The following is a 23354-nucleotide window of genomic DNA, read 5'->3' on the forward strand; positions in this document are numbered from 1 at the left end:
AGATTAGTCATTAGTTGCTCATGATGGTCAACAAGGAGCTGGCCAGGGCACTACAGAGGATTTTAACCCCGTGTTCAAGCATCAGCAGGTGCCGGCTTTGGTGAAGCAATGGTCTCATTGAGAAAAGCTAGTCCTGGGCCCTCCTGTTTTTTAGAGCAGCATGCTTATTTTAAATTCAAACCTGCTGTCTTTTTCTGCTCTTCTTTTTCTATTGCTAAAAATGGTTTTATGTCAGATCTTGATGGATATGAATTGTCTGCCATATGTTGTTTCCTTTCCTGACTGTTATCTCCATATGTCAAATGTACTTGGATCTGATGATCTCCATACAAATGATAACAAAACAAACAGACAAGGAGAGGCCAGACTACAGGGGAAACAGAATCTCTACCAGAGAACTGAAATACCAGCAGACAGCCTTTCTACAGGAGACTGTACTGTTTACATGCTGTCACTCAAAAACAGTGACTCCTTCTAGGCACTCTCACACATTACTTGCTCTGTGCTTAGACAGGATGTGTTCAAGGGGAAATTCCCTGGGGATCTACCACCAAGCTTAGGATATACAGAGTAGTGAGAGACATAATAAATAAGGTTTGTTTTGCCTCCAGCATAACTAGTGCCAGGCTTTTAGAATTCGGGGTTTTTTTCCTGGTAAATTGGGTAAATTATCAGAAGTGCCTCAAGTGACTTAAATTTACCAAATATTTGGTCTCTTAAGTCCCTTAGACACTTAAGAAAAATGGATCTTTTCTATCTTAGTCACTACTTTTCTCCTTTATTTTCTTCTTACCATATTGCCATTTTTGGGTTGTCTTTGAGACTTCTCCCACTCTCCAAGACAGCAAACAGCAAGGCATATTTAGAAAACACAGGATCATAAATACCTCATAATAAAAGGCAGTGTAAAGTTGGAATCCTACCATGTTGTCTCTAATTACTTTTTCCCTAATGGTCCCAGTTTTGCTTTTCTAGAACAGACACAGGAATTGCTGCTCATCCTTCAGGCTGTTCCCCCCTGCAATGGGCATCTGTGAACATGGGAGTGCTTGGTCTGGCCAAAGTCTCCTTGCCATGTCTGTTGAATAGAGGACAGGATATTCCAGGGAGACTGGAGACCCTGAGGACAGGTGAAGCCTTACTCCACAGTGCTTTCCTCTCCTTTCTGTGATGGGAGCTTTCTCTAAGGCAACACAGATCCAGAGCCACGTTGTGCAGCCCCTGTGACCATATTGAATCACTGTAAAAGAATCATCTTTCCAATGGGAAGCATACTTGTAGCCCTGCCTCCTTCCTTCTGTGCCCAGACTTTCCTGACACAGTGCCTTTCTTCCTGGCTAAATCCACAAAGAATGAAATTGTTCTTTACAGGCCAAGGTAAATTTGTGCAGCTCCTGAGAAAGAACCCACCAGCAATGTAAAAGTTAAAAACCATATTTCAGGTATGATAGCTTTTGACTGTAGCTTTCCTTTTGATAGCTTTCTTCAAGTTCTACATCTCTGAATCCTTCTTTTCTTTCTTTCTTCTCCTCACAGTTATTGCCTTGCTGAGCTGCTCAAGAAGGGAAGCACAGTGTTGGAACAGAAATCTTTCCAAGGTTAGAGAAGACACCTTTCACTTTAACGAATGACAGTCTCCATCTGGTTAGCATCCTTCTCATGTGTCTGTAACAGATACAGGCAGAATTGATTATCTTTACTTCAGGCCTACTAATTAAAGCCCTGCTCTGATGTAATGGTATCACTAAAATTTTCACTTAGGTCATCTGTGTTTTTCTGTGGATCCTGTTTTTTTTTCCTTCAAGACAGAGGCGATTATATTTAAGGGAGTGAATTTTTTAAGGGAGACCAGATAGCAAAGAAATGAAAGGAGATAATGAGTCCAAACAATCAACACAAAGGAGTTTTATTCTAGGAGACCTAGAATAATTCAGGTTTGAAGGGATTTTAGGAATCCATCTAAACCAAGCACAAGCTCAAAATAATCTTCAAAAGCAGTCAGGTTGCTGAGGGCCCTGTCCAAAAGTTTTGAAAATCGTCAAGGATGGTGATGCCAGCCTCACTGGAGACATGTTCCAGTGCTGAATTGCACAGTTTACAGGCTAATCCAACAGGCAAATAAGGGGATTTGTGGCTGGTATCTGTCTTGAGCTACCCTTTCAAGGCAAAACATGGAAAGCAGGCTGCTTATGGCTGCTATTTGCTTGGGACTCAGCATCTACCCAAGAAAACTTCAAGGCCCTGAAGAGGAGCTGGTAAATTGGTGTTTCAAGCTTTCATTTACCTACAAAGCATGTCAAGGATGCTAACTCCTTGGGAAGTGTAACTCAGTCTGTACAGGTATTTGGTGAGCAAGTAGAGCGGAGGAAAAAAGATCTGTAGCAATTTGCCTTGAAGGACTGCTCCTGTGAGCCCAGCACTTCCCAGAGCATCCCTCATCAGAGGGCTGGCCACACTGCTCTTCAAAACCAAGAGGGTTTAGGGACTCACTTATCACTCATCATGCTACCAATGTTTCATTAGCCTTACAGTGTTACACAGACCTACTTTGCTAGATAACATGGCTGCAGCAAATTTCCTTCCATCTGTCCCATAATCTTTTCCAGGACTTTACTGAGAGATCCGTGTCCACAGTACACTCAAGGGGGCAGTCACAGAGGGTACAGGCAGAAATGAGCAGCAATGAGCAATCCAGGTCAGAGGAACAACAACCAGGTCGTGCCAGCTTCAGTGCCAAAGTGGACACATCAAAACTGTGCTCTGAGTGCCGAGCCATTGCTGAAAGAGATCTCATTGGAGTGAGTGCTGATGCTTGTGTGAGCAATCAGGCACATGAAACAGACTGAACCCTTCAGAAAATGCCTCTTTCTAAAACTCAGGTTGCCACTTGCTAGTTTGAGTGTGGTTAACAGAGGTCAGAGGTTCCCTGTAGCTCCTGGGTGAGCTCCTCACTTCACAAACCTTGTCACCATTTGCTTTTGTGACCATGGTGGTCCCTCAGACCTTTCTCGTTGAAGGAAAGGAGGTTGCAGCAGACCCTTGAACAGTAAGGGGAAGCTGAGATGTTTCTAAGAAGTTTCAATGCACATGTAGAATATTTGTCAAATTTACTAACACCTAAGATAAAAGCTTGCTGTTGGCTCAGCCAATACTAAGCAGACTTGTTGGGTTGGCTGTCTTCTACTTTTTGTTGTTACTACTTGTGTATTTAGAATATTAAAAAAAAAAAAAAAAAGTTGATCCAAACAGAGTGAATAGACAGTACAACATGCTTGCACATAGTGCAGTTTTTCTTTGAGTAATTTTTGAACCAACCTCTCAAGTCTGAGATTGTATTTAGCAGTACAGTTCACACTTGTTAAAATTCAAATCTTCTGGGCCACTTGCTCTTAAGCCATAGAAGTATGCTTCTTGGAAGTGCAATATAAGTAAAGAAATAAGAGACATAATTCAATGTAAATACATAATTCAATTTAAATTCAAGAAAAATGACCCTGGCTAATTTTTCTTACCCATTCAGCTTTCCAGGACTCTGGCCTTGTGACTGTGCTTTGACAGGTGCTCTGAAAGCAGCAACCAGTTAAGAAAAGACCATTGGAATATGGGAAGGGCTGGAGACCAGGAGGGATCACTTTGAGTGGGCTGTGACCACCCCAGCATTAGGGCTGAAAGAAAGCAACAATTTCAGACCTTCCTTCACCACAGCCCCAGTTATCAGAAGTCTGTCTGTCTATAAGGATTTACATAGTAAATAACTCCTAGTTTTGTCTCTGACCATTAAGTACCACTGTTATTGCCCTTGGGGAGCACTTAATGTCTCTATCTATTTTAATTTCATATCATTTTGCACTGGTTCTTTAGAAATGCAATTTCATGCATTGCTTTGTTTCAGTCAATACCATCTAGACAAATTGAAGTCACTGCATAAACAAGCTCCTTAAAGGTAATAATGCCCTGCGATGAAAAGAAAATATTTGACTGCTTCATATGCTTGAGCAGGAAGGAATTGAAAGGACCACTACCAACATCAGACAACCTCACCATTTAGTTTTATATTTCAAGAATTTGATTATGTTTTGTTGTCAGACTCTTGCATCTCAATTCAGTACTGTTTTTGCCAATATACATTGCACTTCAAAGCTGCTGGTGTAATTGCTTCTGTTTAGATGGTGCCCTTTAATCAACACAAGGCCTTGCACTACAGACAGCATATGTGGAACTCCTAGAAAGCCTTGCCAAGCCAGAACATTCACAGGCGCTAAAAAAAACCAGGCTTCTCTGTGAGTGGGAAATAATAGAAATCATAAAGCTTCCCTAATTAGTGCATTCAGTTTTGGTGCCATCTAAAGACTGAAGCATGTAAGTCTCCATGTTTAAAATTAATTCTACAAGGCAGAGAGGAATCACTGTAGTGCACAAGCAGAACCAGGAAAGATGAGAGAGGAGGAAAGGGAACAGCAAAACGACCGTGGCACTAATGATTATGGCTAATAACAAGATGTTGCAAGAGCTAAATCGTCCAGAGAGAGAGACAGAATGTGTGTGTGTGTGTGTGTGCATGTGTGTGTGTGAGAGAGAGCATGGGACTAGAATCAAAAGGGTTAACTCCCAAATCTCAGGCGCTGAGCAAGTTTTTGAGCAAGTCTTTTTAATATAAATAACTTCTTAAATGAAGTTTCTCTTATAATCTATTTAGTCATTGCAAAATAACTGTTCACAGGTTTTAGGGGTTTTTTTCTGAAATTAATTCACCATTTGAAATTGGGTCTGAAAACCTGTTAATTAATTCAAGTGATCTACAGTTCATTCACATGGTGTTTTTGGAAAAATTCAGTACCTAAAATTGCCCTGGTTTTGTATAGATTTCTAGATAGATTAATATGCTTCTCTATCCCTAGCTGCTGTGCCTTATTAATTGCTAACACTGGTTTTCAAAGGCAGAATGTATTGCAAATTTAAAATTCACTGTCTGAAAAAAAAATCGCACACCAGCTAAAATTAATGGTAAAATTTAAAGGATGAAATTTTTCCCTTTTCTGAAATTTCTGGGGGCAGAAATTTCTGCTCTTGGGAGCTCTGGCCTCCAGCTTCCCTCAGGAGAATATGGAAGGGACAATGATAACAATGTCCCAAAACAACAAAGGGCTTGCAAACATCACAGCAAAGGACCAGAGGAATCAGTTTGTGGGAAAAGCAGCAGTTTGAGCCTACACCTCTTGACATGAGACACATTTCAGACAGGTGTTTTGCATAAATTGAAGAGTTATCCCAAGCAAGGACAATCCCAGCAAATTCATTTGAAATCACAAATGTTGATGGCTAGTTAATGAAAGGAATCCCTGAAAGTTTTGATATTTCTATAGTGTTAATGAGTGGAGGTATCCTGAATTTAGGTGGTACCTTTCTTTGCACAAATGAAGGATGGTCACATTCCATCCTGGTAAAGCAATACATCTCTAAAGCCCCCAATATCTGGGATCATGACAACAACACAGGTACTACAGCACATGAATGCAGCTGCTGTAGTTTAATTTTATTAAGTGACATATAAGGAGGAAAAAGTAACTTCTGCATGTATTTGAAGGTCAGAGTTGAAAAAGGGCAGTGTAAATGGTACCTAAATATAACAACATGTCTGTATCGTGCTAAGCAAGTCAGAGGATCTGACTGCAACACAATGAGGATTCACACATGCCATACATCTTCAATACATTACAGGTGAGTTCCCTGATTCAGCTGCTCAGATGGATATAAAATGTGAAGTATCATTTTAAAAAAAGAGTTTCTAACAGTGCAATCTGCCAAGCCAAGGGACAGAATTGCCAGAAAAGGGGTAGAACTCACAATTTTGAGATACAGACATTCAGCTTGATAGCTGCTCTGTCCAGAGGCAGCTAGAGGGAAGGTGATTTGGTCTTTTCCATGTATAGCTATGATTTTCTAGCAGCCAGTGTTAGAGGAAAAAAGAAACTTCTGTTTTTCTGAGGGTAAAATAAACCACTCTTTCAAATTCATTTCTATGGCAACATCGATGGCTCCCAGAGAATGGGACAGTGTGTCCTCCACTCCACTTTGTGCCCCTTCTTCAGGCAACTCTTCCCCTGCTCGGCACCTTTTTCTGGAACTTATTGCTTCCTTGTCAAGGGCAAACCTACATCCATCACTGCTGCTGTAGGTTATGGCATCAGGCTTGACTCCAAAATCCATGGAGGCAGGACTGACAATAGGCAATAATTTAAATTAATTGAGATTTCCCTCCTCATTTGGAAACAACTCAGGGAAAACATAAACCTTGTCATGTTTGAAAGACGGCTTAATACTACACTCCTGAATGAGACATGACTGAGCCTTAATCCCACTGAGTGAAACTTGACCTGTTTGTATTAGAGGTTTATTATTATTATCTCTGATATTTCTCCCACTCTAAATCCTATGTGCATCATTTACATGGGATTTTTAAATGGCAAAGCAAAATCCATTTGGAGAGACATTTTCCCATTTTAATAACATTTTCACACACATCAGCTAAGTCAGTCACTGTTGCAAGATCAGCCTCTTCAGTGATCAAAATTAAATGCCAGCTGATCTCCTGGGAGGCTACAGACTGAGCCCAGCACAGCAAGATGCTGTGGTAGGTACTGATGCTCTCAGTGAATCCCATCACTACTTATTCACATGTTTAGCAATAATTAAACACCATGTTCTTACAGAAATCACAGGATCCTAGTCCAGCAATTTTTCCTGAGGAAGTTTCTTTGTATTCTGAGATCAGACTTCAAACCACCTCACAAAGTGCCAAGTTAGAACGTCCCTCCACTGTGGATAAGGTGAAGAAGTGGCCCTGAAGTTAACATAGGAGCTTAGAGGCATAGATGGGAGAAAGATGGTTCCTGTCAGGAACCTAAGAAGTAGATGTCAAATTTAGGCTTTGCTCTCATTTGGACAAATTCAATTATAAAGCTTCTGTTTTTCAAGAAGGAGCAGAATGTAACTTCCCTTTTTTCTCCTCCCCACAGAACAGATCTCTCCCTGTCTCTCCTGTAAGGAGCTGAAAGGAGAACTAGAAAGACCAGAGTGCAACCTCCCTAAGTCATGTTCAGCACTGCCTGGCTTAACCACAGCTGGCCTGGGTTCATCCAAAAGAAACACTGGGGACTCTTAGCACCAGCCATGTCTTTTTACAGGTAAGGTCCTTCTTCCTAAATGCTGTGATCACATATATCATGTTAATTTCCTAAGGATGATAGCCCACAACAACAAACAATTCAGGAACCTGTGCCATCAAAGACCTATGGATTTGAATTGACAGAGAGTATATACATGTTCTTCTGAGGACACCAGAAGGAAACAACCTCACTTCCAGAGGCAGGAAATACTCTCATGTCAGGGGTTCTTCCACAGTTACTTCCTCCTGTCATCCCCCAAGAATATCTGTCTTCTTGATGACCTGAGCCTAAGCCCCTACACCTCTATAACAGAGAACATTTGCTGCTGTGAGAGCAATCCTGAAGGGAGGGTCATCCAGAATTTTTTACAGGACTAGAAACCATTTCAGAGAAAAAAAAAAACCCAAACAACACTCAAATGTGCAGTATCAATGTATAATAAAAGGTCTTTCATTCTCTCTGAGGTTTGAAATGGATCAGAGGTCACACAAGTGTTTTAATTGTGAGTGTGTGCAGAATCCTTCGTTGTTCGTTGTGTGCTGCAGTTAGAGGTGATCACAAGACACCCAAAAATTATTGAGGGTGCAAACTGGCACTGCTATTGTTCCTACTTGGGCTTGGATTTTGAAAAACTAAATTTTGTTTGCAGGTTGCCAATGAACAAGGTCATGGGAAATGCTATTTTATACCTAGTATCTTTCTATCTTTATGCCAGTTTTGTTGCGTGGGGATTGTGCTCAGCCTCAGTAATCGTGTCTTCAGACAAGAGGCAGAAGACCTAAGGAAATGTGCTACCATATTTAAGCATTTGCTAGTAACATTCTGTGATTGGAACTATTATAGCATCTGAGCTAGTCTTGCTTTGCACCTTGCACAAGGCATTCATGCTTGAACAAAGAACATACAAAATGCTACTCTTTGGATTTGGCAGCATGTTATAGGCATTTGGCACAAGCATAAATTTCACTGTAAAGTGCAAGGCAACAAAGAATCCAATCTCATTCACTCCAGAAAGAAAAGAGGAAAAAAAAAGAAGAGTATTTTGCACTTACCTAATGATAAAATTTGCTAGGGCGGAAGAGCCCCCCCTTTTTTTTTTTTTTCTTTTTTTTTTTTTTTTTAAACGCTCCTATCAGCCTTGCTTTTAAAGTGGAAAGAATGGTAGTTGAAGGCAACTAATAGCTTACAGGGTCAATCTCAGCAGTGGGATTTGAATGAGGAGATGAAAGAAGTCTAAAGAGAATGAAATCCCCAGACACAGAACTATGATCCTTTTGGGAATCGTTCCCGTAGGGCCACTTAGCAACAGGCCACCATCCAAGCACAACACCCCTGAGAGCAGAAGAAAAACTTTCTTCTTTGTATCTTGCCCTCTCTGTTGGAAATACTGTTTTCAGCTTATTCCCTGGGGAGTCAGAGGCTCATCAGGAAGAAATGAAGCTGGCCAGTCTGGGAGTGATTGTGTCTCATGTTCTGCAAAGGCACACATTTCTCTTATCCCCAGGAAGAAAATTGCCTCATTTTATATTCAGATTCAAATGTACTGAAATTATAAGCAGTAGAATAATTACGTTCAACATGACACACCAGACCTGACCTTAATAAGACAGCCTGGTGTCCTTAGCTGTTATGGGACTGGCTCCTTCTGTTTGTAGACCTGGGGGTCTTTTCCACATTCTCCCTCCAGTAAAAATAAGTTATGTGCTTCTTGCATCATGACCATGTGTGACCCAGGGGCTAAAGCAGTAACTCATTCAGTTCTGTTTTGTCTGAATGCTGGCTTGGCCAGTGCCACTAACACAGATACAAAGAAAGTAAACATTTACTTAGAGAGAGTAATAGACACAGCTGTGGAGTTATTTTTAACCCTTATTAGTTTGGTGCTGAATTTTAGCAATGCTAGAAGAAACAGTGACACAATGAATTGGCTCCACTGGAATAAGATCATACCTCTTTCACAAAGGTATTTGGCATCAAAACCTGTCACAGACCAAAATCTACCAGCTTCTTCACTTCTGACCACCAGATCACATTGGTATTCCAGTGCTAGCCCCATCTCTGCCAGTGCTGCTCAACCATGACCCACAGGCCCTACTATTATAGCATCAAGCAGCCCACACTATGCAGACAACTCATTTTTCTGACGGAATAGGTGTAACACAAAACCATTACACCAGTTGGAATGGCTCACCTTGTTTGGAAACCTCCCTGTACATAGGAGATGGAAAGCTGCAGGATTGGAAGGAGCAGGAGGAACAGCTCTGTCCAGGACATATCCTTTGGAACCTACAGGTGTGGTTTTTAATCCCTCTTTTCCTTGGGGATCAGTTAATCAAAAGTACATAAGAGATGAAAATCAACACATCAGCTTTCTCCTCAGTAACAAGAGCAGCTGGAGAGAAATGTGTGGATATAACTTACATCTAATGACTATGTGCCAATTCTACTCCCTGGAGAGGTGCATACATGAAAATTTGGTTAAGAGCTTGCCCCACTCTCCCATCAGAGACAGACAGACGAGGAATTAAGGTTTTTGCAACTAAATATCAGAAAACATGTTATGAAAGTGCTTTCTTCTGGAATTTATGCAAACATTGCTTATTACCAGTTCAGCTTTCCATATAATTTCATATTTCTTCAAACCAAAGGCATGAGACATACCTTAAAACCCTGAATTACTTGCTAAGTGTAAAATGAGGCACTCTAGCATTTCCTTCACAGGGATGCTAGAAGGATAACACTGCAAATGCTTGAAAGGTATTCAGAGGCTGTGGGTATGGATGTTGTAGAGTATGAGGAAATACAAAAAGAAATTACTTGTGTCTTTATTGGGAAATTGCATACATATGCATCAGACCAGGAGACTTGGAGAAAATTTGTCTGTCTTATTTTCCCAAGTCTGTCCTTGGTATTTATTCGAGGTGGTGGTGGAAAAAACACTTTCCTTCTCAGTACATCCATCTCTCCAGCCTAGTATGGGAACAATAGTACTGACCTTACTGAGGAGCTGAGGAGATTGAGAGAGCTGAATTCACTCACGTGCAGAATGCTTCACGATTTGCATCACAGATCATGGGTTAGAATGAACAGTGTCATTGTCCTGGGGCAATCCCAATGCAGCTGATTTTGAGCCTCTCATATTTCAGTGTTAAAGCTGCTTTAAGCAGCCTTGAGCAAACTGTGTGCCCTTTCTGATGTACACACCTTGGAAAAGGATGACCTGGCACACTGTAGCCCTTGTGTCAAGGACAAGCACACAACATGAGGTGCCTCTGCAACAGTGACAGGCCATACCACCTCTTGCATAAAGCCCCATCCCACCCAGTTCAGTGAGCTCTACAAAACAAACTACAAACAAAAACAGAGGCTACAAGATAACCCAAAACATCTGTTGTACCTTTGTCCTCCAGAGCTTCCCTGGCAGAAGTTCCTCCATGCCTATGATCTGCCTTGGAGAGCCTGGCAGGACAGCAGGAGCCTCGTGGCAGTTTGTCATTCAGCGTTGCAGGTCAGGGACTTGTGTTCCCTTCCCTATAGAAAGCCTCTGACAGTAATTTTCCAAGCTATAGTGTATTCTTTGTCTCTGAGGAAGATCCATAATCTGAAGTTGGAGAGGGTCTCTTGCACGGCAGGAACTGGTCAGTGCCCTGCTGCTTCCCAATGAATGCTTCCCAATGATTTTGCGCCTTGTCCTATTTTGCATGGCCTCAGCATTTATAGTCTGTAGCCTCCTGTACACCATGCTTTTTGCAGTGCCACCATGAAAATGTCTGTATAAATGTGAATTTCAATAGCCATTATACTCCCAGCAACAGCAATCGCGTTCGGTGCCTCAGAGCCTGCTAATCTGCAGTAGTCATGAGGTTACTTATCTCCTGCTCTTTTCAAATACCTCGGCAGCGGATACAAAAGGGAAATGGCAGGAGCTATTCTTCTCTGGAGTCTGAGAGGGTTTTTTTTTTTCTCTTTTCTCTCTGTCTCTTTTTTTTTTTTTTTTTAATGCTGTACCGTTGCTACATTACCAAGCATCACATTCAAAATCCAATGGCAAAGTTTGCAGTTTGCAAGAGAGAGAAGAGATGAAAATCTCCCAAATTTCTGCTAGTGTAAAGCTCTCAGCCCACAAGGGCAGCAAGCTGCAGGTTCCAGAGTGCTTAGCTGTCTGTTAGCTAATTAAAGCACTGTGATCTGAGCGCTTTGAAAGATTTAGTTCAGATCCTCCTTGGGGTCATTTTTAGCTCCACTACCTATTTGCTGATGAATTCTCAGCTCCAGGTGCTGAGCCACAAAAGGATGTTTGGAGAGGGGTGCTTGTAGCCATGGACTTAGGCATTGTTAAAAGGCAAAGATGTGGCTCCACAGAGACTTCTAGTGAGGATAACGAGAGTTTAAAATGTGCAAAGAAAATAAATTATGAAAAACAATTATCATTTTGATTGGATTTAGAATGTTGTTGCTGTGCCTCATATGGTGAAGAATTTGGGTTGCTGGTTCACCTAATGTCTGTCACTGCTGACATCCAAAGTTGAAGCCATTTCAGCAACTAAAAACTCTCCCTGAGACCCAGTCCTCATCCTTTTTCATATCCCTAGATGGAGTGTCACAGAGTAATAGAACACTGGGAGATCTCACTGTGTGGCCAACTGTGACTAAAACAAAGCCACAAAAAAAAGCATTGAGGCACAAGCTCCATCTTTAACCAGTTAGGTTGAACACACTGTTTAACAGAAACTGAGGAAAACTTTCTAATGTGGGCTGAAGTGTCCCAGTCAAGATGAGAGGTCTGCCAGGTGGAAATCCAGCTGTGAAGCTGGGTCTACAAAAACAAAGGAAGGTAAATGGACTTGCACTTCCAAGCATGCCAGAGCAGAGCTGGGTGCTGCAAATGAAGAGTAGTAGAGCAAACTAAGCCAGGACACAGAGTATAGCAGATGTGAAGGAATGAGGAGGATGAAGAAGGTGCAAAGAGCCCCAAAAGATGGAGATGATCTGGTTCTCATGAAGAGATGGGAAAAATTTATTTTCTGTTTATAGAAATAAACTTAACAGTTCTTTCAGTTCAACTTTAATAATTTGATAAACAAGAGACCCTTAGTCAGTGCACAATAATGAAATCTTCCTATTTGTTGTCCATCACTCAGGCTTTGGAACAAAGGGATGGAACAGGATTTTTTTCTATCCTGCTGACCAGGGTCCCAGAAAATTCAGAAAAGGATAATGTTAAGCTCTTTGGAAGGTATCTTTATTTCCTACTGGATTTCTTATTATTTTAAAAATAAACAAGACAAGGCAAAATAAAATCAAAGAACAAGGCCTGGCAACTTAAGATAAACTGTGCTCCTTTTGTTATTGATCACCTGAACCCTGTGCTTTCATTCCTAGTCAAATTGGAGAAATAACATAAGGATTTCAGAGAAAATAAGCCAAATATGGTATACCTGAAAATATCTCCAAAAAATATCTCCAAAATATCTCAAAAGCCATGGGCCAGGAGCAGAGAAATGAAATTGAATTAGAATCTGGCTTTTTTCTCTCTTCTTCCACTCCCCCCAGTGAACTTAAAAGCTTCTGCCATCATCTGCTTGTAGAAAGGCAGAGGCTTCAGGCACTTGTCTTTTTGTGTGTCAGGATCATTGTAATTACATGAGCAACCACCAGTATAGTAAAGGAGTCTTTTTCTTCAGTGAGTCTGCCTGTTTGTCCAGCCTGGAAGGAATGTACTTTTGGTGTCCTTCCTTGTGCATCCTCACTCATGGGCCTCTGCAACTTGGCTGCTAGTAGCTTTTCCTGCCTCACAGGAATAGATAGGAAGGAGGAGGAAAGTAAATGAGGGAGTGCCCAATGTGCCTCCCAACATGATTAGGTTTGCCTTCTGAATTATTGCTGCCACAAGCTAATGAACATTTCCCCCCAGCTTTCTCTCACAAGGACAGAAAACTCTCTAGGTTTAACAGGATTTTCCACATGCCTGTTGTGAGTAGAGGCTATGCAAGCCAGAAATGAGAAGTATTTTCACTGTTTGAGGCAGCTGCATAAAAGTAATAAAAAAAAAAAAAGGCTGTTATAGAAATCAGGAAACACAAAGAATGAGCTCAGATTTGAATTCAAACATTACCTCAGGCCTCAGAGGCAGAGAAATTTGAGGTGATCTTTTGCAGCATGATTCCTTGACATCTTCTGGACGTTCAAGTGCATCAATGCAATTTTGTGGTACATGTGTGTGTGGTATATGTGTTATGAGTGTGTATTTACATGCTGATTACTTATGTGAACTCTGGCATGGGTGTGTGTACATACACTCAGGGCTTACTCTTTGAGCTGGGGGTGTTTAGCCTGGAGAGAAGGAGGCTCAGGGGTGACCTTACTGCTTTTACAACTACCTGACAGGAGGTTGTAGAAAGGAGGGGGGCACCCTCTTGTCCCAGGTAACAAGTGACAGGATGAAACTGGCCTGAAATTGCACTAGGGAAGGTTCAGATTGGAAATGAAAAAATTTCTTCACTGAACAGGTTACCAAGCTTTGGACCAGACTCTCCAGGGATGTCTTGGAGTCGCCATTCCTGGAAGTATTTAAAAGCCACGTAGATGTGGCATTTAGTGACATGGCTTAGTAGTGCATTTGGCAGTGCTGGGTTAATGGCTAGACTCAATGATCTTAAAGCTCTTTTCCCATCTGAATGGTTCTAGGATTCTATGATTCTAAACCTATTTTCTGAAGTTTACTTAAGCAAATAATAATCCAGTTCTACGTATAGCACTTTGCAGCCGGAACACTTGGGGCACTGCAGAACAACAATAGAAAGGCTTCAAAGCGCAATACAAACACAGTATTAAAAACATCTTATAATTCAAATAAAGAGTGCTGAGTTCCTGAGAGGCAAAGCCATGGAGATGTCAGAAGGGAATAAATATGTGGTTACAATGGTTTTGTTTCAAAGCACAGTGTAGAAAATGTGGTTTAGATAGATTTAGCAGAGGAGTGATGGTGGGTGAGTTCCTCGTGCCAGAGCCTTCTCTGACAAAGACTGACTGTAAAAGCTGAGCTGTGTCTGGTGCTGACACATGGTCAAATTAAGCTTGAAGGAAGCAAGCCCGAGTTATTGCAAGGATCAGCTCTGTAAAGGGCTTCCAATGAGCAGCATCAGCATGTGAGAGTTGCTCTGCTTCAGAGGAAGCAGCCATAGTGCTGAACACAGAGCACTTGAAATTTAATCTTTGACATTTTGACCTACTAGTAGGGATTGTGGGAATGACCTCCTAACCAGTGTGGGAGCCATGTGAAGAAACAAGGAATGACACTGTGACCCCAGAGGTGAGGGCTGCTAAATAAAAAGCAAAACCTGTTTTTCATACCCGTGGCCCATCCCAGGTACAAAACAAAATCCCTTATCCTCCTCTTTTATTACCCTGGGCCCTTACCTTCTCAGAGATTTACCCAGAGAAACACAGCTCAGCCCACTGGGAGCACCAGCTGCCCTGCTCAGCCGTCAAGGAGACCCACAAATGCCACTGGAGCCATTGTTATTCCTCCCATGGAATATCTCTGAACACAGCACAGAGATATAAAGGCAGCAGAAGTCTTGCAAACAAGAACCTCATGATTTGTTGAGAGCTTTCTCCAAGGCTAGTGCGACACCATAGGAGCTGCATCTGGCGATAAGCGCCTGCCTCCAAGGCTACGGAAAGCTAAATAAGCCTGTGTTTGTTTGTTGTGCAGCAAGCAGAGCTCCAAGCTGGATGCTGCCCAGTGCTTTCCCCATGTAAATCGGGGAGTTCCTGCTCAGATGCCAAATGTTAGAGCTGCCTTTGAGTGCCTGACATTGATTTCAATGGAATACAATTGCTGAAGCTTGATTCTCACTGAACAAAATGAAAGACCTGAAGCAAAGTTGTGCCTGGTGGAGCCGAGTTTGGTGTAGTAAGAGAAAGGAGGAACACTGCCCTCTGGCTTTTCAGCTCTTTGGAATAGGCATTTTTCACGCCCAGGCTCCCATAGTACTCCAGGAAAAATGCCAGGAAACTCTCAAAGGAACTTAGGGTCAGGGCTGAACCCTGCTGGGGGTGTGCACAGTGAACTAGAAATAGTGCTGGGAGGCAAGAGTACTGAAGAGGGAAAAGTGGTAACCAGGAAAGCACCAACACTGCAGTGGAGCATGGGTGTTCAGTATCAGCTGGCTCAAGGAGGTACCAGGAGACCATGGATCATGTTGGCTGTCTCACTGTCATTGCAGCAGAAGATCCCAAAACCATCTTTCTGACTGTCTTGACAACTCTCTGCCAAAGGCCCACCCTGTGAGAAACCTGAAGTAGTGTAAAAATAAACCCTGTACTTTAATATAATCCTACTGACATAAACACAATCACAAATTTCACATGCCAATTCAATCACAAATGTGACATCCATATTTTCACTCTAATTTAAAGAACATTGAATGATCTTGACTCAAACTTTCATTTACTATAACCAGGTAGGGAAAGAGCCTCAGTGTATAGACAAAATCATTTGTTTGCTTTTTCAGAACAGAATAGAATGCAAATTAGTTACCAATATTTGTACAGCGTTTAGACAATGAGTGCTTGGGCTCTTGGAGTCTCCTCTCAAGAAAAGGACACAAAAGACACTGTTCTACCATCTTTGTGTTCCCTCCAGCAGCTTTCCCTGTGTGATGGGTAGGAAGGGGGTCTGGCTGGCATAGGGCCTGCTGGAATTTCTTCTTCTCTTTTACAATGACAGTACCCCCAAATGTCTAATTGTTACTTGACATGTAAGGTGCTGTGTATCTCAGGTGCAGTGCTCAGTCTGCACTCCCAATGAAGTCGTTGGGGGCTAAGATAATGACAACTTTAAGTAATATTAAACCAAGAACCAGAATAGTTTAAAATTTATACTATCAGGGTCACTATTGACATTCTTCAGTCTGTGCCTTAGCTGGAAAGGTTCCTTTGGCAATAAACCCAGCATCTCTGCAAGACTCAGAGGCAGAAACTTCAAGCTGACCCTCCCAAGTCTAAATTTATTAAGTGGGACCATGTAAGAACAGACACAGGAGCTCTTTAATTGCAAGGTTAAATGTTTGAAATCTAATATACGAAAGAAGGTGAAACAGCAAGATATATTGGGCCAAATGGTATAATTAACCCCCAAAGGAGGACTGAATTCCACATGTCCCGAATCTCTTAAGTGCTACCTTCCTCTCCAGAGACCTCCCATTATGCTGCCTCATGTATTATTAGTGACATTAGACCTATATCTATGGCCTCTCTCCCTGTCACAGTCCCTACACATCACACACTGACATTGTCCTTTCCTCCTTCATAAGGAATGACATTTTTGACATCACCCTATGAGCAAGGACTAAAGAAACAACAAAGCAGCAAGCTATTGCAGGATGAAAATGCACAGATCCACCTAGTTAGTGATCTGAGAGTTTTGCAGGCAGGTGATGTAGGTTTCTTCTTCTCATGGAAGGAAAAAGGATACATGGAAAAAAGAGTCTCTCCCAGTCTAGGGCACCTGGTGAGAAAGCAAGAGTGTTCAGAAACTTCCAAAGTTCATTTCATTCTTTAGGGCACCGTTACACTTTTGGGTGTTTGAATTAAAAAACCTCCTGGGGCTCCCTTGTTCATTTTGAGAAACTCCTTTCTTATGTGAAGCACTTCCCTTGGACATATGGGCATGAGGAAGTGTAGAAAATGTGCAGCCTCGGAGAAAATCTGGAAAGGCAGGCTATTCTAGGCATAGGTTTGAAGATGCTGAAAAAGACACTGAGGCCACTTCTGCCTTCCTGTTCTATTATTCTCCTTTTCTCCCTTCATTTTTGCCTGAAAAGAACTTGAGGATAACAATCAGCAGTAACACAAATAGCAGAAAATGACAGATACCTAGAAACTAATAAAGGAGATGCTTTTCTGGGATTGGGCTGGGGTCCATAATAGTGTTGGAATGTACTGAAGGACCTGACTGCCACATTGCTCCAATCTCTCTATTCAATTTCTCACTTTAGTTTTCCTTAGTACCAACACTATACAGCAACGTTACATGTAAAAGAAAATAAAAAAGCATTTAGTGCTGCCCAATTTTCTGAGGTTCTAGCTCAGTGTTAAATCAGTCTTTACTCAAGTTTCTTCTGGAGAAAAAGCTGAATGATAATTAAATAATGGGCATGTAAAAAGGAAATGGATAAACAGAATATGTAATGTTTCTCCTGGAATTTTGTTTCATTCTTCAGCCATTACCCTCTATTTATGTACAAACAGGTGAAAGGATGGGTACAAATATGTTCCAGCCTAGACAAAGTAAAATTGATGGAGACTAGAGATGCCAGAACAAATGAGATCTCTGAGGGCTCAGAAACAAACTCTCTGACATATCCACTCAATATTCATTGAAATGAGCTCAGGAAACTTTGGTCAATTAAAGACTGGCTGTGGGGGAAAGCAGATCCAAGCTGAAATCTGCAGAAATGTTTTCCTGGACACCTAAGATCTACGTCAAAAGAGACATAATTGTCCAAGGGATGCAATATGTTATAATGACATCTTCCAGAAGCAGTGTTCTGGAGTGCTCTGGCTTAATAAAGCTCATCTTTCACAGTTACACCACTGCAGTGTTAACATCTGTACAGCTGGCTTAGTAGCACAACTGTACCTGGAAATGCAGATTCCCATGGACAAAGTGGACTTTTGACCCTTTGAGTTAGTGAATAACAATTAGGACAGATTATTTTCCTAGTGACATTAAATCTGGAATGAATCCATGGAATTCATTGAAATTTCAGTAGTTCTGTAGTAGTACAGACTATTTTAGCTTATTTAGTTGTGGTACTGCAGATTTATATTGATAAAGTCATATATCTCATGTCCATTTCATTTGGACGCAGGAAACTACAGATGACTAGAGCCAGCATTTCTTATCACCTCCCCAGACTCCCCATAAAAGCTCCAGAACAGGCATGACTTGACCAGGTTAAGCAAACTTGTATTGTCATACTAAACAATGCCAAGCTACACCAAGCCATATGGATTGCAATAACATAAGCCATTGCAATAACATCTTACATTTCTGTAGTACCTTTCATTCCAAAAGAACCAGTGAGAAAACCTGTTTACAGGCTTTGGTGGAATGCTTTGACTCTCCTTTGTTGCACATGGGCATATTAATTAAACGTATTTTCATAACCAGCACTTGCAGCCTGTTCTGCTTCCCACTGCTGCAAAGACCTTTCCTGGAGCCTACCCAGCTCAGCCTGAAGCTCTGGAAGGCCACATCACCCACTGACCACCCAGCAAATCCTCATGTCCAAACGAAACTGTGAATGAATGTGAAAGTCTGCCAGAGAAGAGACACACTTTGCAGGTGAAAATCAGCAAAATCTCACTGCCCTATACAGCAAGGCATTAGGTGGGTTGTAAAACCTAAAACAATGGATAAGTGGCCTGACCTATCAAATATGAAATTGGATGAAGCATATGCAGAGACTTATCAGTCTTAAGAGAGAACCTAGTTCAGATGGGGGCCAAGCAAAAGCTGAGCACTTTTGTCATGATGCATTCTCAGGTAATGCCGTGAATATATAACACCGAGAGGAAAATCACTCCTTTACCTCCACTTTTGGCAATAGCTCTCATGACACTGAAGGCAGAATATCATTTAAGTGAATTTGATAACTAACTCTAGAATAGGGGAATTAGAGCCATCAGTAAATTTTTTCACCTCAGAACCTAAACAAATAGAATCAAATTGCTGTCTGGTGTGATCTAATTGAATTCTGTGGATTTACAACCACAGATGAACTTTAACCAATAAAGAGAAGAATGTAAGTGTTTTATTTTGATACTTGTGACATCACAAAGCTAATATAGCTATGCAATGAAGAAAAGATTTCTAAGCACATTTGTCTTATTTAATTCTCACTTATAATCAAAAGTAATTAAATACATCCCATTAAATTGGAGAAAGTAGAAAAGAATGCTGAAAAATGTCACTTCATTTGTGGGACTGAGATGTATTTTGTTGTTTCCTGCTGTTTATCTTTAGCTCTGTGAGCAGGGGTTCACATTTATGTTCAGTTATCAGCTGCCAACCTAGAGCCCATTGGAAGATGCATGTCATTTCCAGAAGGATCTTAATAAACACCACCAGCGGAGAGGCATTTCACACTTGGCAGTTCATCTGTCAGAGCAAGACATAACTTCAAATTATTTCCATGCCCGTTCTGCAAGTGTTTGTGGAAGGCAGCTGACGCCCAGAAGATAATACTTAGGGAAGACACAAGTTAGAGAGGACTCACTGGATTCATTAGGAGAGAGCACAGCTCAGCAAGCTCAGTGGTGACACTTGTCTTGCCATTGTTATGCTACAACAAGTTCATCAGGCTAGTGGAAGAAAATGGAAATTTCCTTGCAATGAAGAGCTCAGTGCTGCTAACAGCATTCCATGGCTCTGGGGTGCCACTGCCAAACCTCTCTCAACTACATCGTGGTGGACAGATCATCTGCAGGGGGAAAAGGGGGCCAGACAAGTGCTTGCATCCCACAGAAGAGTTAAGAGAGCACCCTTCAGCCTCCATAGGAGCCTGTCTCTTTAGTAATGTCAGAGTTACAGTCTTCTGTTTCCCTAAGAAATTCTGGAAGTTGCCCAAGCTACTCCAGCTTAAGAATAAGGCCATAAAGTTCATACATGAATCAAGTGGGTGAAAGTGGTAGCACTCACCTGAGCAGCACTGCCCATGTCCCTCTGGACTGTGTTATCACAGTCTGGCCACGTTCCTCTCTCTCCAGTTTCCCATCTTTTTGTCATCTTCCTGCAATTCTTGGATAAGGGGGAGAATGGGATGATAGCAAACAGGGAAAACAGGATGCCTGACTCACAAGCAGGCAGCAGAAACTGAAGTATGGGTCTTGCATTCCCTCCTCAATGGAGAGGCAAAGGCACAAAGAAAGGCATGCATCCACAGAATCCCAGGAAAGGTGTCCATGTGACTGTGCATCTAAGGAAAGGCTTGGCTGAGAGTGTGCCCCCACAGCACCATGAGGTTGTAGCAGGTCTTGAGAAACAGGAGCTCTGCAATTCTGGACATGTATCCCAGAGGATTTTTTTCCTTTTCTGCTTGTCACCATGGATATTACTACATCCTTATACTGCAAGTTCACCACTCCCAGCTACCACCAGCTGGTAACTACCGAGTTTGGGGGACATGCACAACATGCACACACACACACTCTCAGAGTCACACACACAGAGTCACACACACGCTCTTCTCGCTCCCAACAACACTTTGACAAGGGTGTTGTGATTTTTTCCTGTTCTAAGAAAATCTATCCATCAGCTTCCCTCATGAAATTTTATTTTCATGAAACATTTTAATGAAAATTTTATGAAAATTTTATGAAAATTTTCATGAAACTTTTTAATGAAAACTTTTCATGATGAAAATTTTCATTAAACATTTTTTTCTGGGGCACTTCTACAAGAACCACTCCATTCTACGAAGAGTTAACGTGGAATGCAAATGAAATATATATTTTAAAGGCTGACGAAGGCATGACAAAGCTGGAGGCTACTGAGCAATAGCTGCTCCTGTGAAGTGTAAACCCACTGCATTGTTTTGCCCCATAGGTTAACCTAGTTCTGAGCCTCACTGGCTGGTAGAAAGGTGAAGCGCAGGGTTTTTGGACTTGACAAGATCAGCAAATTTCAGAAAGTCATAGCTCAAAGGTGTGGGTGGTTTTACACTTCTTCTTTAAGCCCAGATGCTAACCATGCTAAAATGCAAGTTTATTATGCAGCTTGGCAAGATTTCAGTGATTTTATTGAAAGGCTATTTTGTTATGTTTATTAGATTTGTCAAAAAGGCATTTTATGATGTTTATGAGAGCATATAAATTTATGAAACTGTAACAATTTTTTCAAAAATAGCCTTTGCTGGAAATCAAATAATGCAAGTAGTAAAACCTCCCATCAGAAAAATCCAGGCAGAATTTTCTATCAGGCAAGGTACAGACGCATCCACAGAACAATCTGTAAAACACTGCCAATAAAATCCATTGTAAATGTAATCCATGCTGTAAAGCAGTGGAAAAGATGCTGGGTGCATGCAGGAAGGCTGCAATGCTCCCAGCTGGGTGAAGATGTGGCCATTCTGTCTGATGTCCTTGCCTGACTACAAGTGAGGGGCCTGCTGGTCTTGTTGCCCCAACTTTTGCAGAAGAAAGGAACAAGCTTCTGCCTCGTGTTTGGCTTTGTGTTGTGTACTGCTGCCCATAATAATCACTTGTCCCTCTGCTTTCCAGAAAGAGCTGGCTGGGGTTGACATAGTGCACAGGAATGAGCCACAAGCACATCCTCCACCAGCTCTCTGCTCTGTCTCCAAACCAGAAGCCCCTTCTGCAGGGCTGTTCTTTCTCTTTGCTGCTGTTGTTGCTTTTCATTTACTGTTGTTCAGTTCTCTCTCCCTCCTACACCCCCTTCAAGTAAAAAGCTGTCTTGTATTTCTGCTCAGAGAGTTCCCTTCTTCTCCTCATTTTTTTCTTTTGTTCATCCTCCACAGTACCATCAGGATAATGTGAAACACTTGATCTCTTCCCTTTTCTTTCTTCCTTAGGAGGTCAGTTTGGTACTCTGCAATTGATGCTCTCCCCTTTCTTGGAGACTGTGATGTGGCAGCAGGACAGGCTGACAATCAGATGAAGCCATTACTGTGGCAGCTGGGGTCTTGATCACAGCCATGACAACGTTTCCAAAATGAGGATTTTGGAATGCCATTCCCAAGTCTCTCTTCCCAGGCAGGGGAAGATGTAGCAACAATAAAATGTTTCCCACGCTGCTTCCATTTTGCTGAGGAACCCTAAAAATTTGGAAAGGTGGTGGGGATGAGAAGTGTAGGGAGGTTAGGCTGGAGAAATCCATGCACTAAGGAGCTGAAAGAGTAGGGATGGGGAGAGAATTAATTCAGCCCTGCCTGTGTGTCAAGGCACATTGTTCTTATGCTGGAGAAGTTCGTCCTGCCATGTATCATAGAATCATAGCATTTCTGAGCTTGGAAAAGAACTTCAAGGGTCCAGCTGTTAACCTAGCACTACCAAATCCACTGCTAAACCCTATTTCTGCACTTACATTTACAGCTTGCTCCACAAAGTATCAAAATGAAACAGACCTAATACTCATACAGACTTAATACCAATTACCACTGCCAGAATACTGGAAGAAATAAAAAACTAAATGCATGAAAGTTTGCAATTTCCAACTGGTACTTTTTGCACTGTTTTTATGTATTCTAAGAAAAACAGTGAAAATGGTGTAAATATACTATTCCTAGAGTGACTGTTGTCTTTTAAACAGTTGCTTTTCAAAACAGACATGATATTTTGTTACTGGAAAAGCAAAAAAAGTGTTGCAACCACAGTATTTAAATTTCAAAAGTTTTTCATTAAATAAGGCCCTGAAGGGCAGAGAAGGGAGCTATTTGAAAGCAGAGCACAGACAAGGGAGGTGTGATCACTTTGTGTAAGCAGAGAGTCGTCTCACAGGTCATCACTTCACCAACAACCCCTGTGGACCTGCTTTGTCCTGCGCTCTTGGTGAGGAGGTGCAGCACCGCCTTGCTCGCTGTTCCCCCTCATTCCACTAGGGGACACGTTCAAAGCACAACGCCGAGTCCCGCAATAACCTTGCTAGACATAAACTCTGATGATGCCAAGAGTGTGACTGTGACAGTGACCAGCCCAGGGGTATTTAATCTCCTTCCATTTCCACACATCTTTTTTTGGGAAATATACCTCATAAATATACCTCACTGTCAGCTGGAAGCTGACAGTGTCCATCAAATAGCAAAGTGCCTTGTTTATTGCCCATGCTTTCCCTAGCTGCAGTAGACTTGGGTGCCCATATTAAGTATTTATCCATCTGAAAGTGCTGCACTGTCATTAGTTTAATTGAGGTGCAGGCACGTACCACAGTGATTGGCCTGGAAAGTATGAAAATGCAAAAGGCTGGGAGAATGGGGATGGTAAATAAGTGACAGTGTGCAATTATTATGCAAATTTTAGAGGAATGATCATCACCAAACGAAACTTCCTTGGCGTGGATGCTGCTTTCAGCAGACTTAGAATCCACAACCCAAACAGGCTGAAGAAACTGCCTGATTCTTTTGGCCTAAAATGATATCAATTACAGGGCTCACAGAACAC

The 23354-nt window shown here is 41.8% G+C and overlaps 1 long non-coding RNA gene across 2 annotated transcripts in view; it reads right to left on the reverse strand.

The window, feature by feature from the left end:
• The window catches only part of LOC143693594 (uncharacterized), a 38126-nt gene extending 23291 nt beyond the window's left edge, over positions 1 to 14835 (reverse strand). For both annotated transcript variants that reach the window (XR_013181442.1, XR_013181443.1), the window contains exon 1: positions 14586 to 14835. This is a non-coding gene — a long non-coding RNA (uncharacterized LOC143693594). The remainder of the gene's footprint in view (positions 1 to 14585) is intronic.
• Positions 14836 to 23354: the final 8519 nt, after the last annotated feature.

The sequence above is a fragment of the Agelaius phoeniceus genome, chromosome 3 (genome assembly GCF_051311805.1).
Source record: "Agelaius phoeniceus isolate bAgePho1 chromosome 3, bAgePho1.hap1, whole genome shotgun sequence".
Classification (NCBI taxonomy): domain Eukaryota; kingdom Metazoa; phylum Chordata; class Aves; order Passeriformes; family Icteridae; genus Agelaius; species Agelaius phoeniceus.